Source organism: Lissotriton vulgaris, unplaced genomic scaffold, assembly GCF_964263255.1.
Source record: "Lissotriton vulgaris unplaced genomic scaffold, aLisVul1.2 SCAFFOLD_1529, whole genome shotgun sequence".
Taxonomy (NCBI): domain Eukaryota; kingdom Metazoa; phylum Chordata; class Amphibia; order Caudata; family Salamandridae; genus Lissotriton; species Lissotriton vulgaris.
In genome coordinates, this window is record NW_028246401.1 from 325,032 (window position 1) to 339,714 (window position 14,683).

At 44.5% G+C, this 14,683-nt stretch overlaps 1 protein-coding gene across 1 annotated transcript in view; it reads right to left on the bottom strand.

Moving 5' to 3' along the window:
* Window positions 1-11,332, bottom strand: part of LOC147665964 (interleukin-1 receptor type 2-like) — a 95,226-nt gene extending 83,894 nt beyond the window's left edge. The window contains exon 1 of the mRNA XM_086949374.1: window positions 11,156-11,332. The gene's annotated coding sequence lies outside the window, so the exon portion shown is untranslated. The remainder of the gene's footprint in view (window positions 1-11,155) is intronic.
* Window positions 11,333-14,683: the final 3,351 nt, after the last annotated feature.

Here is a 14,683-nt window from a genome sequence, read left to right on the forward strand (position 1 = left end):
ACTACACAGAATTCCGAAATTCTCATTGGCAGTGGTCCACACGTGTCTATGATGTGTAGAGAACACCGTTCTTTCCCAGATCCTTGGATTGTCGAGTCAGTCGTTCACACACCAGTTCTTATTTGCAGTTTTATATAGGGCAATCTCCTCCCAGGGGCATTGGAGTGTGTTACACAAGGTCAGATACTGAAATTCATTTTTTTCTTTAAGACTGGGGAGATTACGGGATTTGCCCACTTGAGCCTGATCCCAAAGTTTCAATGTCAACAGCTGCAGTGGTAACGGCACAACTCTCCGAATGTGTAAGATTTACCACCTTTGCACCAATTTGGAAACCGTTTCATTTTTATTAAATTTTATTTGGGGCATTTATATGGGAAAGAAACATGTTTGTAAGCAGCGGAGCGCCGTAAGAGAGACAGATGTAGCAGGTAATGATGTGGCCAGAGCTGACGACGTCAGTATGGGTAAATAAGGTTCTAGTCCCGGCGCCAGCTCAGCATCTTGTAAATCTGGGCAAATAACGCAATCTCCTGTGCCTAAAAACATGAGCTTGTGGAATGTAACCAGCGATGCACATGTAAAGCGCCCCAAAGCCCTTGGGCCGAGTTCGCGCTATATAAAACTGCAAAAAAAAACAGAAACACTGCCTCGTCCTGCACAAAGTTCAGCACCACGAACTCCGGTGCCAGGGCAACCGCGTAAACAAAGGTTGCCGCTGGCCTGGGCCCTGGTGAGGTTCTGCCTCCCCCACACAGCATGCGAAGGCCACTCCTCAGAGGCGCAGCTATGGGGGCATTAGCAATGTGTATTTCAGATACACCTATGCTAAACTGCAGATACGATAGGCCAGCGAACCTTACTCCTTTCTCTTTGTATTACATGCAAAAATTGTGAGTGATTGATAAGTCCATATTAAGAGTATGCAGTGCCACAAAACACCAAACTGTATTAGGAGCCTATATTATTAAAAGGTTTTATTCAAAATTATACATTTTCATGTATTCACAATAATGAAACATAGCAACAACTTGCTTAAAATGTATTTGTTTAAATGACACAATATGACAGTGCAGGATTATGCCATTAATGTTCTACATATACTATGGTTGATGCTTATGTTAACAAGCATTGGCATAGCCAATAGGTCTCGCTTTTGGGATCTTATAAGTATTTAGTTATGCAGCACAATACCCTTGGTGCAACAACATTAACTTTTGCATGGTTAAACACTTATAGGGTCCCAAAGGCAAGACCTATTGGCTATGCCAATGCCTGTTTAATTAATTTTCTCCATTCTGCACAGCAACTTCATAAGCGTATAACATAGTTACAAAACATTACCAAAGCCAACCGCTCTCATAGATGACACCTATTAGCTTTGTCAATGCTTGTTTGCTCTGGGGCACATTAATGAATTTTTGGGCACAGGGCAGCGCAGCAAGTCACCTGGTTACACTGCGCCACTTCACAATGAAAGGTCAGGAATGTGCCGTATTTATCCAACACAGCGCACTCCTGTCCTTTTCTCTTGCGCTGGCGCCGTTTTGGCAGCCGAGCGCCATTGCAGGCACCCTTGTACAATGTTGCAAGGGTGCCTGTGTTGTCGGCAGGATGCACAAAAACAATCCTGAGAGGCTTTCTCATATTTCGATGTGTGCTGCAGAATGCAGCCCACAGAGATAGGAAAAAGTAGGAGAAATAAAGATATTTCTCCCCATTAAGGCTCTACTGGGGAGGCGTATCTTTTTGGTGCATTCCCAGGCTTACAAGTTCTTGGTAATCTGGGAATACGTCAAAATCCATGGATGTTGTATGGGAACACCCATGTAACACTCATGGAAACACCTCCCTGGCACAGAGTAATGCCAACCAGCAGTTTGCACTGTGTTACATTACTCGAGATTTATGAAGCCATGCAGGGCCACGCAAGATGAACTTATCTGGCTTCATAATTCTCATTTTTCATTTGCGTTGCTCTTGCACCGCATTGCGTGGTGAAAGAGCGACACAAAGGGGCTCATAAATATGCCCCGTTTCTGATAAATTCGCAGGTCAGCATTGTCGTCATAGATGAAATGCCTTGCATGTATTATTGTTCCATGGAGATGCCACCACTCAGTCGTCTCGCCAGCCACTGCAGCTGTGCTGCTAGATAACACAGTTCTGTGTCCGGGGCGCTCAAGCCGCCCTCTGTCTTTGGGAGTTGCACTTATGTGATGCTGTTTTGTGCCTTTTGCTTCCCCAAATGAGGTTTGCGATTAAGCTATTGATGTTTCCAAGAAAAACCCTGGCAGGCACAAAAGGGGGCTTGAAAATACTATGGCAATCCTGGTAACTGCACCAGCTTGGTCACTGGTACTCTCGCCATCGCTGGGAGTGGTAGGTGCTTCAAGAAGGTCATTGACGCACACATGCTTAATGCTGCTTTCATTAGTTTGCCTCCTAGTAGGTCTTTTTCTTGGTTGTATCTGGACACCTAGATGGGGGAATGCATGCTCCCACTTCAGTGGTAATGGGGGAGATAATTTTCTGTTACATCTGCACACTTCCTTAAAGGGCACAAGTACGTTCAGTTAACCTTCACTTCCGAGAGCTCGCCTCGTGTCTAGTTCGTAATACTGACACTAAATTCTGTTCTTTAAATATAAAAGGACATCGTCTGCATACAATGATACATCGGCACTTATGACAGCTGTCACATGGTTGGGCTGTTTGTCGCATTTAGAGATGAGCACAACTTGTTACGCGCGTTTATTATTTCAATGTACATTTAAAATGACTAATACCTGCCTCCAAAGCCATTCTTTAGCTTTGGAAGCTGAAATAGTCTGAACTGTCAAACATTTAGGAACCTGATGGTTAGTAGTTGTCTTGCTACTGTCATTGGTAGCGATGGCAGGGGTGATGGGTGGCGCAAGCTGCAGTGGCCTCCTGCAGTGGCCTCGTGCAGAGAGGACCTGGCCATTATCTTTTTACAGAGTAAGCACTGACTGACTCTTTCTCTACTTCTTGAGCCAGATATCCGCTAGGAAAGGAATCATGTTCTCTCATGTTGACCACAGTTACTGCTTCCATTACAGCCTTCAGGGCAGCCATAAGAAGCTGGGCAGGAACTACTGAAGTAGACCTGCTGTAGCCCAAGCAAGGACCTACTCTGCCAGGTAGTCTGGTTTGGCCTTGTGCCGCATGGTACTCCTGTAGTGCACAGTAGAGCAGGGTAAATGGCTGCTTGAAGTTGTGCCTGCATGAGGCCACTTTGGCATCCCTACAGGTGGGAACATAACCGAGACAGCAAGGTGACCACAAAGGACAGACAAGAAAAGGGAGCACCTTTGACCACTTGGTGCCAACGAAAATCATGTTATTTTTAGGTTGGAGCCTATCAGAAAGCACCTGTCTGGTTTGCTAAAGACATCTTGGGGACATTCAGAAAGCTTCCCTGGGAATGCATTCTGCCCGTTGCTTACATTTTGCTTTGTGGTTTGGAACTCACTCTCACTCTCGCTAATTTGTTTTAGGCAGTCCATAGTGACTTTGTCTTTGTATTCTTCCACTAGAGGACCTTTCTGTAAACAGGCCTGTAAATCTTGCTCTTTTTTTGTCACAAATTGCTGTTCAATTAAGGACATGGGTCAAATCTCAGACTCTGTCTTCCGAAGGAGCATGGTGGTTACTTTTCTTTCTCTGACTTCAAAGCGAGAGGATTTATGTGACAATCTTGCTAGATACTAGGGCTATAAAAGTGTTTTTTTAGCACACAACAACATTTAAGTTACAGAGAGAGCTTGCCCCTTAGTCATTTTTTGATTAAACTTTTTTCGACTTTTGTTGATGTCTTTTTCCGACCGGATTCAAGCCTTGTGACTCCTGTCACAAGCTGATGTCCGTGACGGATCCGCACCTCGTGTGCCTCTTGTGCCTGGAGCATGACTGCAACCCAAAATCATTCTCCGACTGTCAGGCAATAAATCCAAAGTCTTTGCGGGAGTGGTCCCGAAAGCTTTTAAAGGCCCGCAGAGACACATTAACCCCTGCATGCCCTTGGACTTCTGACAATGTCTCAGAATCCTTGCCCTCTATTTTCCGAATTCAAGCAAGTTCTGTCCTCTCAGTACTTCATTTTTAATAGGAAAAATAATGTCACTAGTTGCCTGTAATAACTTTTTGTGTGAAAAACTATTCCCAGAGGACAACTGTCACCTCCATACAGCCGAGATATGAGAGGCAGCTGGTTGATTGGTGAGCTCTGCAAGCTTCCATTTTCCAAACCTAAAACATGCTCTAGGCAAAACAAAATAAAGCTTCTGACAAGCAACATTTGAAAGGCTGCTATACAGATATGCCAAGCTGGGTCATGCAGGGCGTTGTTTTACTGGCTAGTTCATAAACCTGGCGTCGACACACAGCGTTCAACCTTGCTTTTCTCTTTCAAGCCGGGGAGATGGCTCAGCAAGCTGAACGTTCTTTGACAAATGTAAAATTGGGAAAACTCTTTATTTACAGCGCCTAGAACCGGCAGAAGTGCGGTATGAACAACGCTTTAAAAAAAAGTAAGAGAATTATTTTCATAAATAGCTCTGCAGAATCTGTAGTCTACAAACCACAATAAAATAAACGTTTGCAGTGAAATGCTTCCTCTTTGCAAATTCTGTGTTTTAAACACATAGAGGCAATATCCTATCCTTCCGCAATATTCTGTTTTATAAAAATGTAAGCTCTTTTCTTTCATTGCTTGTTATGCTGTTTACAAACTGTGCCAATATTTGATATTGAGTGGAAATGTATCATTTCACTTCTCACCTTGTATTTGTAAAGTTTTTTTGGGGGGAGGGGGCTCAACTGTACACAGCGTGGATTTTGCAAGACGCCTGAGAAAGCGGCCTTAGGGGCCCTATATGGCCAAGGAACTCCAGGTGACTTGCAGCACGTTGATTCTAAGTGAGGATGCTTTGGGCTCGGGTCTGGGGTCTCAGTGGACTAATGTCCACTGTAGGGACCTGTGTTTGACCTCGGGCGGGTCCCCTCACAGTTTCATCCTTCTGAGGTCGATAAAATGAGTGCATTGAGTTGGGAACAATAAATATCTGTTTTTCAGTGTCAAGAGGCCCTTGGGTGAACATTCGCTTTACAAATACACGTTATGTTATAATAAAGGGAAGTGTATAAGAAAATTACCCCAATTTCCTTTATACACGAGTTATGATGCCACTGCTCAACTGTAATAAATACATTACTGTAGTAAGTTATTACAGTTGAGTTGTGACCTCGCAATGCCCGCTGCCGGATCCAACACATAGTGTAAGGTGCAGGTCACAAACCACAATTACAACAGTTGTTTAAAGAGTCATGTTTGATTTATGATTAATGTTCAAGGGAGGGAATGTGGCCTGGCGTCTTGTGCTCCACAGCCCTTGGGCCGAGTTTGCAATAGATAAAACTGCAACAACAAAAAAGAAAGGGGAAGTAGCTTGGCAGTTTTTTTTCTCAGTCAGAGTCCCCTGACAATGCACAATCATTAGATGACCGAGTTCTTTTTGTTTCAAAATCTCTATTTCTGAGCTTATCAACACAGGCCATAAAAGGGCAAGTGTTAAAATACATGCATGCAGGGCAGCTCCTCCATTAGAGCGGAGAAGCGTCACGCCACTAACCACATGGCTCCCGGAGATTAAAAATAGAATGGTAATAAAGTTCATTTATTAACATGTTATTGTTCAATAGCCCCCTCAGGAGAAGCGGGCACAGCTGGGTGACAGCAGCAGAGAGTAGCGATGGGCAGAGCACTTTAAGTTTAAACTGCGGATGTCTCTTTGGCCAGCCGTCTTGCAACAACCAGCCAGACATGCGCATTTTAAACCTCTCTAACCCAGCTGGATTGGAGAAAGAACAGTGCTCTTAGGAGCGATGAGAGAGCCTGCTGTATCCAATCCTGGCACTGCTCTCATGCTGGTTAACAGCATGACAGCAGCCCCAGGATTGGTTAAGAAAGTTGACTTGAGCCTCGAGGAGAAAAGGGGACCGGAGCAGGAAGATGTGTCACCGTGCAGGCTGCAGCAAGCAAGGTAAGTTATTTTTAATGTATTACCTAGGCGCCTTGCATCAAGCGCTCGTGAATGCTCCCATCCATTTGCCGGCCCCACCTTTCTCATAGTTGCCAGCTGCCACTGACATCATGCTAAAACAAACGTACACGTTAAAATATACCTAAAGCTTTATATCCCACAAATAGAACAAAGCAAAAAAAAAATTCTGAAATACTTTTCCTTAGACGTATTGCACTCCATAGGTAAGAAGCCACATTAGAACACGCTACAAGAGACCCAAGGGTGCACAAGAAGTGCATTTCACCACGGTCATTCCTGATATTGTTTGGATTAAAAAACGGTTTTAAAAAGAACTTCCTTACATCCAGATAAAATTAGCAGAAAAGCACAAAGTCCAAAGTGTTCTGTTTTTAAGTTCAGTCACATGGCACGGAACAGACACTCTGTGCCATTGAGAATAATTGGGAAAGACACAAGGTGGTGGACTAGGGACAGCCGTAATCCAGTCACAATATAAAAGTTAACTGAAATGGGGTTTTTAGAAAATTCAGACGACAACCGGGAATTAACAGAGGAGGGATACCACACTACGGCATACCGCCAAAGAGAAAACAAACCCGTTTTCTGAAGCAACTTTACACATGGATCCCCTCCCGGCTACTGCCTGATACGCACCCGTATTCAGAGTGCCAATACTTCGAAGATTTTTTACCTACCCAATGAGACGAATTTGAACGGCAAGAAGTATATCTTGCACGTGACTCTTTTGGATGCACCATTCCTACTCAGTCACAAATCTGATCTTTTTGACATAGTGTCTCTCTCTAAACTACCCACATAGAACGTGACTACGAGGTCCAGACTAGTCTCAACCCATACTTTTGGAGTTGAGTCTCAAGCCCTGAAGAGCCCTGAAGAGTCGTGTTGACTCAACTGTGCACGACGAAACACGTGCACTGTCGGCTAACTGTGACAATCCTCAAGTCTGGATGCAATAAACCATCACTTTGCTGTGACAAGAAACTTACGAAAGAATCTGCTTCTGTTCATTGATTCACATTGGTCATTGTACTTTTCTGTGACACCTTATTGTAGTTGCGAGAGCATAGCTTTGCAACAATATAAAAGTTGTTGCATATTTGTCACCAGGGGCAAGCAAGATTGAAAACCCTCAGGCAGATCATACGACAAATATGACGGGCATTCTGTATGTGTTGAACCCAAGAACAGTCACTAGAAAAGAGAATGCCCAGATAACAAAAAGAATTCACCTTTGCAATGGAGTTACCCTCCAAGAAGAATGACCTAGCCTTCTGTGATGTTTTTCCACAAGACAGTATAAAGGTCTTGGATTTGTTGATCCTAAGGTTCTTGGATTCCATAAACTCGGCAAAGGCATCCATTAATCTCTGCAGCCCGACTGTGGTCCTATACAATAGCACCGTGTCATCGGCATACAGAAGAACCGGGACTGGGCTATGGTTGGTGCGTCTGCCTACAAGGATCAAAGAGTATTATCCACACTATTTATAAAAAGTGAAAATAAAATGGGGCCAAAGCGCCCCCTGTCTCACACCCCGCCTAATTCTAAAAGATGGAAAACATTTGCCATTGGGGCCATAACGTAACTTGGCTGCAAGATTCTCTTACTGCCGAGAAAGGCGACAAGCAATATTTTCGGGGGGCCCATATGACAACAGGGTTTGCCACAGAATAGAGTGATCCGTCAAATTGAAAGCATTGCTAAAATCGGCGAAACACAGGTGTAGGGGTCATGGCTTTGCCTTTATGTAATTTCTGAACAAAGGTTTGAGGTTTACGGCTTAATCCACCGTCCCCAATCCGCTCCTGCACCCATACGGAACATCTGAAAGTATTGAATTATCGGATGCCCAGTTCCATGGATGTCATTTGGGAGTAGTCAGGGGTCGCACCTCTGGCCTCTAACTTGCTCCCTGCAACTCCTGGCACTTCCTTTGGGAGCCCTGGCTTCAGAGGAGCTGAGGCCAGGGGTTGCAAAGGAAAAGGAGCCCCAATATGTTCCATGAAACAAAAACCACATAACCCATTGTAGCCGGATTGGACTAAAGGGGGGGGGGGTTAACCAAACTGGTTGGGATGCCTTTCCATTACTTCATTGCCGGGCAACGGGGGAGTACTAGAGGTAGGAGTGGTAAGAACTACTGGGGACATATTAATGTGACATGAGAGTCATTTATGGCAGTATATTTATTTATTGCAGTGCCAGAGTTGTTTTTGTTGTTAATAATTGCCACTTATGCACAATCTACCATTGAAATAGTTCTTAGAGCCTTCTTTAATCCAGAGCTGACTGTCGAAACAGTTCAGAGACAGTGGCGAAAGGTGACCTCTGGAAATGAATGGGCATAGTACTTGCCAGAGACTCACCAATTTTTTCCCCACATTTGCTTGGGTGCCCTCTATAAGTTAAGAATTACCTCCAGTGTCAATACCATACTTTTCTCATGTGTACACCCTTATGCCAAGAATTACATACAATATGAGAGTACCAGGTTTTGCTATTGATACTGCCTGTATACTGTAGGTGACGCTTATGTCACAAACTATATCTGGTATGTCAGAGCTAGCATATTATCATGATTTGCTTCCTCCAACCCGACTCCCCCACCCTCTACTCCAATATCCCACAGTTACCAGGAATTATTTCCAGTATGCCAGCACCAGCATTTTCCATAGGTATGCCACATATGACAAGAAGTAATTATGTCAGGACCTGCATTTTGCCATGCCAAAAAATACCTCAAATCTGCCAGCAAGAGTATTAAACCATGGGTGGTTCCATAAGCAAAGAATTATCTTGACTATGCCATGGCCAGTGGCAGACTCCCAAGCATGAAACACACTAATAAATATAGTCTTACTTACCCACACTCCCACTCATACTTGCTCCCTATTCCATTCACTCTCTGTCGCTCTCACTCACGCTCTTGCATACTCTTTCTGACTCAGACTCCCACACATTCTCTCTCACTGATTCTCACGCACAAAAACCTTTACACACACTCACTCTTTCACCCTCACTGATTCTCATTCACAACTGCTGGAATGCAGTCTCTGCTTTGAACACGTGGGCCCATATTACATAAGTGCACCGCTGGAAAAGCTATTTTGCCTCAAAAGTTGACTAAGGTGCAGTGAGAAATCACTGGAGTGTGTTTAGGCCATGCTGTTTTTGTTGTGTCCTATTTATAAATAAAGGTATTTAACTGTAATATAAAGAGAAGGGGTTAAATTCATGCAGTGAGAAGAATCACAAAGCAGTGCCAGTAAGGCCACAAATGTTTTCTTCTGCCAAGTGATTCTAGAATGAAATCTGTGATTTTTGATCCTTTCCAGCTTAGATAAATTTCTGAAAAATGTATTTTAACTTCAAAGGTAAATGTACTAAAACCTCTGTACTGTACAATCAAATAGCGTCTCTGTCTAGGGTACAGAAGCTTCCCTGCAGCCTAATACCAGCGTAGCCATATGATTTCATGACATCTAGGTGCCATCTTCCTGCTCTGAATTAATTTAGTAGGTGCATTCTGGTTTTGTGGTTCTGGTTCACTTCAGTTGAGCTAGCTGAGCTACTGGTAGATCAATCAAATATCTTTATTTAGATATAACACAGATATATTTAAAGGAAGAATACAAAATTCACATTATGTTCCAAATGTTAAAATAAGTACAAAGACGCGATCGATTATTTAACAGTCGTATAAAAATAGAGATCATCCACATCTTGATCCTTCTTATTCCATGACATTTTAAAATAGGCGCAATCAGTGGTATCATGCATATAAACACAACCCAGTACTAGATATTGACACAAACGGAAGGTGAAGGACGCGATCCAGGAGAATTAGAAATGCAAAGGAGCAACCTTTCAACCATCTGTATAGACTAAATCATTACAGAGGTTAATTCAACATCTAGCCGGCCTGACTAAGACGGACCGACAATAGGATTCAGAAAGAGACCAGGACTCCATGCAGAGCTAGGTCTGCAAGAGGCTGTCCCACATATATATACAGTCCTGATGAAGACCCGCCCCTGATGCGTGAACACACTGCATCGCCCCCCAGGGTCGAAACGTCGACGCAATCCCCGCTTTTGGCGTGAACAAACTATTCAAAACCCTGTAGGATCCAAGATTGAATTGATGTACCTACAGGATTATTGTATATATATAGTTGTTGATTCCAAAACGTATATGAAGTAACACATTTTACTTGTTGTTTTTAGTGTGTATTATGCTTTAGCACAAAGGTTTTGTACCATATAGGTTTTAAATATTCGTTTTGGGACAGTGATTGAAGTAATTTGTCTTCACATGTGAAAGTATTTGAGTAAAAATTTGCTTTCATTTTTCTTTGTGGTCAGTGTGTTCGTTTGTGAATGTATTAGTGCACCTGTCTTGATATCCTGGTTAGGAACGAGACCTGCAAAAGGAAACATTGAAATACTAAAGCAGTGTGTATTTTTGTCCGACAGAACCATTATTATTTTGTCTATTACCCACCCAGGTTCTGAGGGTTACAGGGTTACCCCATTACATGTAATGACCTTCTTATTCCATGACATTTTAAAATAGGCGCAATCAGTGGTATCATGCATATAAACACAACCCAGTACTCTTACAGATACTTCTCATGCTCATTTCATTTTATCTTCCTTAGAAGTTGGTAAATATTATAAGGTGTATTAAATGGTTAAAAGGGATCAGGGGGGGAGGCTTTATGGGATCTCTTTTGCTTAAAATTAGGATATGCCTGCTGAATGAAATTTGCTAGCCTTATATTTAGGACTGTATTTTCTGGGTTCAAGGCCACAATAATGACTTGCCTGCAGGTCAGGGCACCCAACCTATTCCATTCAGCTTTTAGTTTGCACCTGCGTTGGAAATTAAAAAGCGGGCAAAGGCAGACCACATGCAGCAGAGCTACTGGTAGAGGTTCCAATAGTTTTACTGAAGGAAAAAAACTGGACTGGTACAGGGTGTTCCTAGTGACATTGTGTCAGCTGGCAGCCCTGCTAACAGAGTAACAGAGAAAAAAGAAACACTTGTGCTCAGCAAGTCTTACCTGGAACTGCGCCCTGAAGACCCAAGAGGCACTTTGTGGTCTCTGTGCTGCTGGGTGCTGCGCAACATTTAGATGTAGTGCTTATATGGAGAGGGTCTGCCCACACTAACAACCAATTCCTGTTTTCTTTGTGAGTAATGCCGATAACTTTCTCAGTGGTTTCACTTTCCAGCTCTGACTCAATTTACTAAAATAACTGTTTGAAGGTAGCGGAAATAACTCCAGGCGCCCTTTGAACTTCGATGCTATGAACTCTTGCACCATCCTTCCCTCTCCCGAGGGTCTTGTTTGCTGCTGATGGTTTAGGGGAAAGGGACACAGTGGAAATCACATAAAGGACAAAAAAACAGGGCTCAGAGAGATCTGATTGCTTTGTGTTCCTGTGGCTGCTTATATGACCTCTGACGCCAGTAAAGGTAGCGCCAGAGGTTCCAACGAGCGACCCTTAATTGGCTTGCATACTGTGGCCTCTTTATTTTTAACCTCTTTCAAGATGTTATTTTTTTCTCTATTATATTTGACATTTTCGACTATTTTTTTTCCTCTTTCATGCTTCTGAAGCGAAGCCATGCACGACTTTTATGTGCTCTATTAAGTTTATATTTCAAAGGAGAAAAAAAACACAGGCTTTAGCTGATTTTCCTGTTTAGCCGGCCTTTAGATGAGAATACGGGCCGTAAGTGCAATGCTGGCCAGCTGTTCTGGACTTGTCATGATCCGCTGCTTCCGGAAGAGATGGTTAGTCCTAGCATTAGATAAACCGCAAACACCACTTGTAAAACACACTCTATGGCTCATCCCCTCCCGCTTCCGGTGGTGTGGGGTGTATATGGTTCGGATTGGCCCGTCTCTAGTTACCCGCCGTCACTGAGAGAGGGTAATAAGAAACATCCACTCGTGCTCCCTCTGACGTCTCCATACAGGGACCACGCACTTCCGGGTCGTGACCACCGTGTGACGCACTGACGCACACACCATAACAGTGGAAAACCACATCCATATACTGCCTGAGGACAAACGAGGTGTGGGCTCTCGTTTCCCTGCCAGCAGAGTTGTGATGCAGTTTCTACCTAATTTGGTTTACTTTACACAAAAGTGCTCCGCTTCCCCGTTTTTCTAGTCACAAGCAGAGGAATCCAGCCAGTCACACAGGAAAACTTTCAATATATTTTCTGGCCGTGACAGTGGTAGAAAGTTGGCTCGCCTATTCCTCTAATATTCTTTATGTCTACCACTCCAGACTAGCTTCCCAACTCTTCAGGGCTACCTGTTGGTGTACTCCCTGGTTCTACCTCAGAAGGTTAGCGCCATATCAAGCCAGGCAGAGAAATGGCCCTGCAGGCTCAGCATGTGGAATGTTCTTCGGCACACTAACTGCACATGGCAAAAACTCTGTGCCCTATATCTTGCCACTTATGTTATTCTGTTTGTATTTGCAGAGTACACAACCCACCCGGGAGAGTATCCTAATATTGAAGCAGGAGCTCTATGGCCCGAGCAAGGTCGCGGCTAGCTAAAGAGCCAGCTCATCAGTTTCTTGTGGAATTCAAGAACTGAGCTGTGATGTGCAGGTCATTCCAGGCTTTAGGATTGAGGTAGGAGACATGACCGCCTGATCTGGTTCTGCGTTTCCGGGGTTGGAGGGTAGGAATCGGTTGCACGGATGTGCCTGGTACATTTTTAGAAGTTTGTGCAGTTGTTGAGGTACTTGGGGCTAATGTTGTATAAGGGTTTCTATGTGTGAGTAAGGAGTTTGAAGAGTGCTTGTTTGTGGATTGGGAGCCAGTGGAGCGCTTTGAGGTGCGGGGTGAGAGTTTGAAGGGGAGCCTGGCCGCAGAGTTTTGTATGGTCTGGAACTTTCTGGTCAGTTGAGCAGTGATGCCTGCGTAGAGTGTGTTGCTGTAGTCGAGCTCGCTGGTAATGAGGGCTTAGGTGATGGTTCTCCGAGTGTTGGGGAGCCATTTGAAGATCTTCTGGAGCATCTTCAGTGTGTGGAAGTGGGAGACAGACACTGCACTCACTTGGCCGGTCACGGCCTGTTGACTGTCACACACACACCTTTGCATCACAGTGCAAAGGTGTCTGCATCATGTCTAGCATAAGTTTTGTACTGAAAGGGTAGCCTTCTGGTACAAAATACTGTGTCTATGGATGGTACATAGGAATGCCCATGTACCACCCATGAAACACACTCTTGATGCAAGCTGCTTGCTGGAAAGTGCTGGAAAATAAATTTCACATACACATTTTGTGCTGGTTTGTATCACTTGCGTAACGCGAACCAGGTTCAGAGTATTAGTAAGTATGCCCCGTAGAGAAGGAGTGACCCGCTAGGATAGAGTCACTGGTGGCGTGCCCAGATGTTGATTCACAGAATGCCATGAATAGTGGAAGTGATATCACACTTCCCGTGACACCCAATGACATGTAAGGTCAGAAAGTTGAGACTCAAAAGTTTACATTCTATTGCTGCAGAGTGCTTGGTTTTATGTGAGATGGTGCTCTAGCATGAGCTGAGCCTGTCTGCAACTTTCGGAACCATGTCCTTATAGCTGTTCTATGATATAGCCATACCATACACTCTTAAGTGCATTATAATCCTCGCGGTTAATGCTAACTTTGGTTTGGCTTTATCGAAACATGTCGTGTAAGGTGTCATACGCTTTGGAATACTACCCCCTTGCCAGTTCTGTCGACGGGGGTAGCATTCCACCCTTCTAGAGGGAGAAGACATGTTGTTCCTGTTAATCCCGGTTAAAGTTAACCAGAGCCTCAGCATCACAAAATGGATGCAGCTGCCACAGACACAAGTCTGACCTCCTGCTGCTGGGAGTCCTTCCAGCGAGGGAGGCTTGGACAATAGGTTTCCTGTCTTGGGAGATGTTAGCACCACCCCAGACAGGCCAAAGTGTATTGGGGCAGGGAGGGCTGAATGAAATGAGACACTGCCTGGGGCACACAAGGTGCTCCATGCAAAGTCCGGTTGAAACCAGTTGCTGGGGCACTCCAGCCCCAGCTCTGGCGCGAAACTGGACAAAGGGAAAGGGGTGTAACCACCCCCTTCCCTGGTCCCACCCATAGGAGGGACCTAGCAGGTAATCCAGCCCCTTTGATTAGTATAAAGGTAGGAGCTGAGTCAAGAGACTTTAGATTTATCCTGAACTGAAACTTGAAACGAAACTCTGGACCTTCGAAATTCTACTGCAACTAGAAGACTGAAGAATCTCCATTGTGGTCAAGGAGTGACCGCCCTGTGCAAACAGGCACCATCCAGCGATCTGCGGTTTGCTTGGTCGACGCTCCCGCCGGAGCACAGAGCCCGACAAGAACTGGACTTCCAGACTTCTTTGACCCCGATCCACAGCCACAGCAAAGCTGAGACCCATGGAGGCGATGAGAGACGTGGGACCGGCCATCTTGGAAAACTTGCTCATTGCTACTTGTGCAGCTTCTGAGGCACCCTCGAAGTTGTGCATTGGGGATTGAGAAGCCCCAGCCCAAGCAACTTCTGCACCGACACACAGCCCT